The 5,423-nt window shown below is 46.8% G+C and overlaps 1 long non-coding RNA gene across 1 annotated transcript; it reads right to left on the bottom strand.

The window, feature by feature from the left end:
• Positions 1-2,623: 2,623 nt before the first annotated feature.
• On the bottom strand, positions 2,624-4,759 carry LOC117062995. The gene is made up of 4 exons (XR_004428658.1): positions 4,315-4,759; positions 3,445-3,553; positions 3,188-3,257; positions 2,624-2,894 (listed from the first exon to the last, which is right to left on the bottom strand). It is a non-coding gene; the product is annotated as an uncharacterized LOC117062995 (long non-coding RNA).
• Positions 4,760-5,423: the final 664 nt, after the last annotated feature.

Below are 5,423 nucleotides of genomic sequence, written 5' to 3'. Positions count from 1 at the left end.
CCTCCAGCCCATCAAGGCCCTTCAGCCTCCTTTCTCTTGGGCATAAATTGGGCAAGCAACAACAGGAGAGGAGGGTACTCCAGAGGAACTCCCAGAAACCACCTCACCACTAAGGACTGCAGGTGAGCCCAGCAGAGTGAAGTTCAAGGACATTGTCCATAGGCACGGAGTCACACACACACACAAACACTGGGGCTAGTTTGGGGACGCTGAGCAATACCCGTAGAACACAGGTGAAGTCCATGGGTAGCTGTCAGAATCCTGTTCTCAGCTGGGCATGGTGGCTCATGCCTGTAATCCCAGCATTTTGGGAAGCCAAGGCAGGCAGATCACCTGAGGTCAGGAGTTCAAGACCAGCCTGGCCAACATGGTGAAACCCCATCTCTACTAAAAATACAAAAATTAGTCTGGCGTCATGGCAGGCGCCTGTAATCCCAGCTACTCAGGAGGCTGAGGCAGGAGAGTCACTTAGAACTCGGGAGACAGAGATTGCAGTGAGCCAAGATCACAACACTGCACTCCAGCCTGGGTGACAGAGCAAGACTGTCTCAAAAAAAAAAAAAAAAAAATCCTGTTAGAATGCTGTTCCCTGATCTACCTGGGAACAGGATTCTAACAATCACCCATAGACTTCACCCCAAGACGGCAAGAGCCAGCTCAAGGCCTAGAGAAAGCCCCACTCACAGGGCAGATTTTCTAATACTGAGAATTTAGGGTTGTGTATGGAAGAGGGTTATCAGATAAAATACAGGATACCAGGATAAAACTGAATTTCAGATAAACAACAAATTTTCTAGAATAAGTACGTCTCAAATATTACAGGTGTCATACTTACGCTAAAAACATTGTTTATCTGAAATTTGAATGTAACTGGGTGCCATGGGTTTTTATTTGCTAAATCCAGCAATTCTACAACTACCCGACTCCACAGTCACGTTAGAAATGATGACAGTATCACAGAGTAAAAAGAACAAGAAAATTGCAATCAGCTCACCTTTTGCTTATCCCTCAGGGTCTTCCTCTCGGTCCTGGTGCTCCCAAGTTCTGCACCATAACCTCTCTTGCCTCCATCCCACCTGACCCCTTAGCTGCTCTGAGCTCCTGTGGCCCAGGTGTAGGCCAGTGCTTTTGTCTCTTAACTCAGCTGCATTGAGGTTGAATTTTTCAAAAGGAACTTTATTAGAAAACTAGAGGAGCATATAAATATCTGAATTTATAAAAAAAAAAAAATCGTAGTTATCGCATGTAAGGAGATTAAATATCAAAGCCCTGGGAGCTAAGTCCAGCCATGGCCTACTCATTCTTTTTCTCCGAATGTTACTGGATCCATTGACTTGCAGTGAGGGTTTTTAAGTTGGCTGTACCTTCAGTGAAGCCGAACCAACATTCCGGAAGACAGGCTCCACTGGCTGCATATTAGAATCACCTAGGAATCTTTTTACCGCCTATCCTAGACCAATTAGATCAGAATTTCTAAGAGTAGGTTTGGGCATCGGGATATTTAAAAGCTCCCCAGGTGATTCTAATATGTATCCAGGACTGCGCACTCATGCACATTGGAATCACCTGAAAACCTATTTAAAAAACTGCTTGCCTCCCACCCTCAGAAATTCTGATTTAATTGGTATGAGGTGTGGCCTGGGCATTGGGATTTTTTAAAAGCTCTCCAGATGATTTTAATGTGCAGTCAAGTTTGAAAACCCCAGCTCTTCACACTTTAACAGAGTCCAAATCTCCGGGGGATTTTACTAAACTGGAGATGCTGGGGTGGGGCCTCAGATTCTACATGTCTAACAAGTCCCAGGTGATACGATGCTGCCGGTCTTCATACCACACTTTGATTAGTAAGGTCCTAGATCAATGGGTCTCATGACTGGATACACAGTGAAATTACCTAGGGAGCCTTAACAACTACCTCAGCCTGGGCCCCACCCCAGAGATTCTGATGTAATCTGGATGAGGTGGGGTCTGGACATCAGGATTGTAAAAGCTCCCCAGGTGATTCTCATATGCAGCCAAGGTTGAGAACCTTGGCTGTAGACCAACATCTAGGCGTCATTTTACAAGTGGCCCTGTGACCCCCAGTGGGGAATACCACTCTCCACAAGCCTTTCTGACTCACCTCCGTTCCCTGCCCCAGCTGGCAGAAGATACTTTCTTCTCCTGCCTCAGAAGGCCATGCCCTCTAGTAAAAATTCCCTTTCTCCCACTCCGGGCTGAAGAAAGCCTCTAATTCCCAGCTCGGTTGCAGAAGAGAGATGATTGCCACAATACCCTGAAAGCATTTCTGGTCAGGCCTGCCCCTTTGGCCTTCCTCAACTTTACCTCTGATTATCAACCATTCCCCCTGCTCAAGTGGTCTTCTCTAAGGCCGCCTCTGCCAGAGCAGCCGTGGGCCACAGAGAAGTACGCTTCACCTGCCAGTCACAAGCAAAGAAGAGAAGTTCTGTGCTTTGACAGAACACTATCAATCACAGGTGCTGAGCCAGTTTCATTACTTAGCTGTTCCCAGGCCAGTTAACATACAACCTCTCCCCTCTCCTACCTCATCCCTTTGAAATGGAGTTGTGGTGACACATGAAACAAGATGTGGCCTGCAGGGAACCAAAGGGAAAACGTGAAATTAAGGAAATTATGACTCTATTTTGAGGTAATTTCCATGAAATTATTTATGAATCTTTTCTTTCCCTAAGGGGTGGCCATAAATCTCATCTTTAATGCATCTTCATTCGTAGCTTTCATCTTCTGATGGGCCTGCATCTTTTATGGGAAATTGGATGTTGTTGGTAGAAATGTTAAGTCCACGTCTTAGGTGTACGGAGTTTGTATAAAATATGAACTCTAATGTGTAGAATTTGCAGGTCGCTGAAGTGTCACAGTCTACTGAAATGGGTCTGGAATCAATAAGGTACACATCAAACTCAATTGTATTTAATTTTCATTGCTACCTAGTGGAAAGCCTTGCATGGCCCTACATGCATGAAATTAAACATGAAAGCCCATCTGAAGTGTAGAAGCAATACTTAAAATGACCTGTAAATAGAGCAAAACATGGCAGCCCAGCCCATCGCAATATTATCGTTCATTTCTCTTTCCACAGTGGAGGTGACAGCCCCCATAAGAAAATCGGAACAGACACGAGCACATTGCAGATCTAAAGGAGAGCTAAGTGTTTTCAGTTACACACCAGCAGGGCTTCCCTCTCTGCACAGCCCTGGAGTCTCTTCCAAGTGGAAAATCACACTCTGTCCTTCAGCCTGAGAGTGAAGAGAGAAGACAAGTAAAACAAGGACCTCCTGAACTTGGCCAGCACTCGACCCCTGCTGCCCCCCACCCCACCCAGCTCAGTTCCTTGGCCGGTGAGATAATGGAAGGTTCAGCCCTTGCAGCTGACGAGGGGTGGGGAGCAGACGCCCACTCTGGGCACTTCCAGCTGACACTGACCTTTCAGTCATGGAAACATTCCCCAGACCGACACTAATCGGGGGCACATCTGGCGTTTGGACTGCATCCAGATGGGGGTTTGTGTTAGTCGAGTCAGCATGATAACCCGCTGGGGAGGGAGGGAGGGGAGAGGACAGAGCAGCTGAGAGCAATCCCCATCCTTGGCTGCGTGAGGGAGAGGTGGTCATGCTGTGGCCAGTGAGTCATAGACTAGAGACCACCTAATCCCTGTCCACCCCTGCTCTCCCTGCTCCCTCCAACAGAGGACAAAACTGGATCCACCCAGAAAGGCAACTCGCCAGAGTTGCACAACTGGTCAGCAGCAGACTGCAATCTCAGTGTCCCGGGAAACTATCTCAGTGTCTCATCCACTCTATTGCACTGCCCACTTTCTACACTCTCTCAAAGTGTAGCGTGTTATTTCAGGATAAAATGTGTGCTAAGGCGATGAAAAGAGTCCAGCTGTTTCTTCTCTTTCACTTCCTCTGATTTGTAAAAGTATAAGATGATTTTCCAAGACAGTGACAAACCACCATCGCTCACACCCATTCCACCCACCCCAATTCTTTCATCATAGCTTCTTTTCTGGATTTGGAAGAAGAGGTTGCCCTTTCTGACTGTTTCATGGACTTTGTCAGAAATCAACACAATGTCTTATCTCCCATCCCTAGAACGAGCAACTGCAATTGGGAATAAGACTTCACAGTATCGAAGGTCCAGCTACATAGGTCAGGAATGACAAATGGTCTTGGCCAGCTCTCAGCCTCTGCCTTTACAAAGTCTGACACCTGTTGCAGTCACGAACTGCACTGCTAAAGAGGTAATCAAGCAAACCAAAGCCAGGATAAAAGGGATTATGTCTCCACTCACCCACACAGAAAGAAGGCTGTCTCCAACTGCAGAAAGAAGTTCTTTCCATGGGCCCTGGAGCACCCTCCCCACTTGTGGGCACCATGGTTCAAGTCTGCCCCAGTGATCCTCTCCTGTATAAACCTCCAGGTCCAGATTATGGAAACCAGGAATCTCATCCAGCTGCTCAAATAACAAAGAAGTTAGCAAGATCTTCTGGTATGAATAATTGTAACTGCAGAGATCTATGCAGCCTTAACCCTTTGCTATAAACCTACAGAGAAACAAGGAAGCAACCCAGGTAAAAGCAAGACAATGGTCAACTTCCCAAGGTAGGTTTCAGCTTCCACATTAACTAATCAGCTTGCAGAGCTTGCAGCACCTTCTACATCCAGCCTCTAGACAAAGGGCAACTATCATCCACCAACCGATTTTGTCCTCTTCTGGAAGAATCAGAAAGGAAAAATGTCTTCACTCCATTTCTCCTACCCTCCTCAAGATCACCTCCCTCCCCAAACCCCTCACTTCTGTTATCCTCTCTAAGAAATATGCTTTATCCACTCCAATGGGCAGGACAGTAGTAACTGAGACAGGAGAATGACCCTCCTCCTTGCTTTAGGGAAGTTATCAGTTCCACCCTCCTTGGGAAGCTCTGTAATCTCTGAGAAGAGGCTCACAGACACCATCACTCTACCTAAGCCAGTTAGGTCCTCTGCTGGTGCCAGCCTCTTTTTTCCCCACCAATGAGTTGGTACAAAGCCATTCCATGTTCCATGCCAAACCAGTTATTCGCAACACTCATCAAAATCTGCCTCCGTCCACTAACTCAGCACTCCTGCTTTCCTAGCACAGCCAACCTCCCTAACACCCTGACATCCTGGCCTTCAGCTTCACTGTTTACATCACATGAGAGATTTGGGTTTTGGAAGCCCAATTCCCTCTGAAGAAAGTATGCAGATGATTCATCTTCTCTGAAAAAACTACCCATCCCAGGCCTTGATATCCATGCCAAAAAGCTCCTGAGATGGGGCTCAGAGAGGACAGAGTGGGGGAGTTCTGTTACACGGGAGACCACTGTCTCAGTTTCCAAATGAAAAAGATGACACTCTGTTCTTGGGGCATTGCTTTGC

This window comes from Trachypithecus francoisi, unplaced genomic scaffold, assembly GCF_009764315.1.
Source record: "Trachypithecus francoisi isolate TF-2019V2 unplaced genomic scaffold, Tfra_2.0 Lachesis_group17, whole genome shotgun sequence".
Classification (NCBI taxonomy): domain Eukaryota; kingdom Metazoa; phylum Chordata; class Mammalia; order Primates; family Cercopithecidae; genus Trachypithecus; species Trachypithecus francoisi.
Note: the sequence above shows the minus strand (reverse complement) of the source record. Positions and strands in the feature narration are given on the sequence as shown.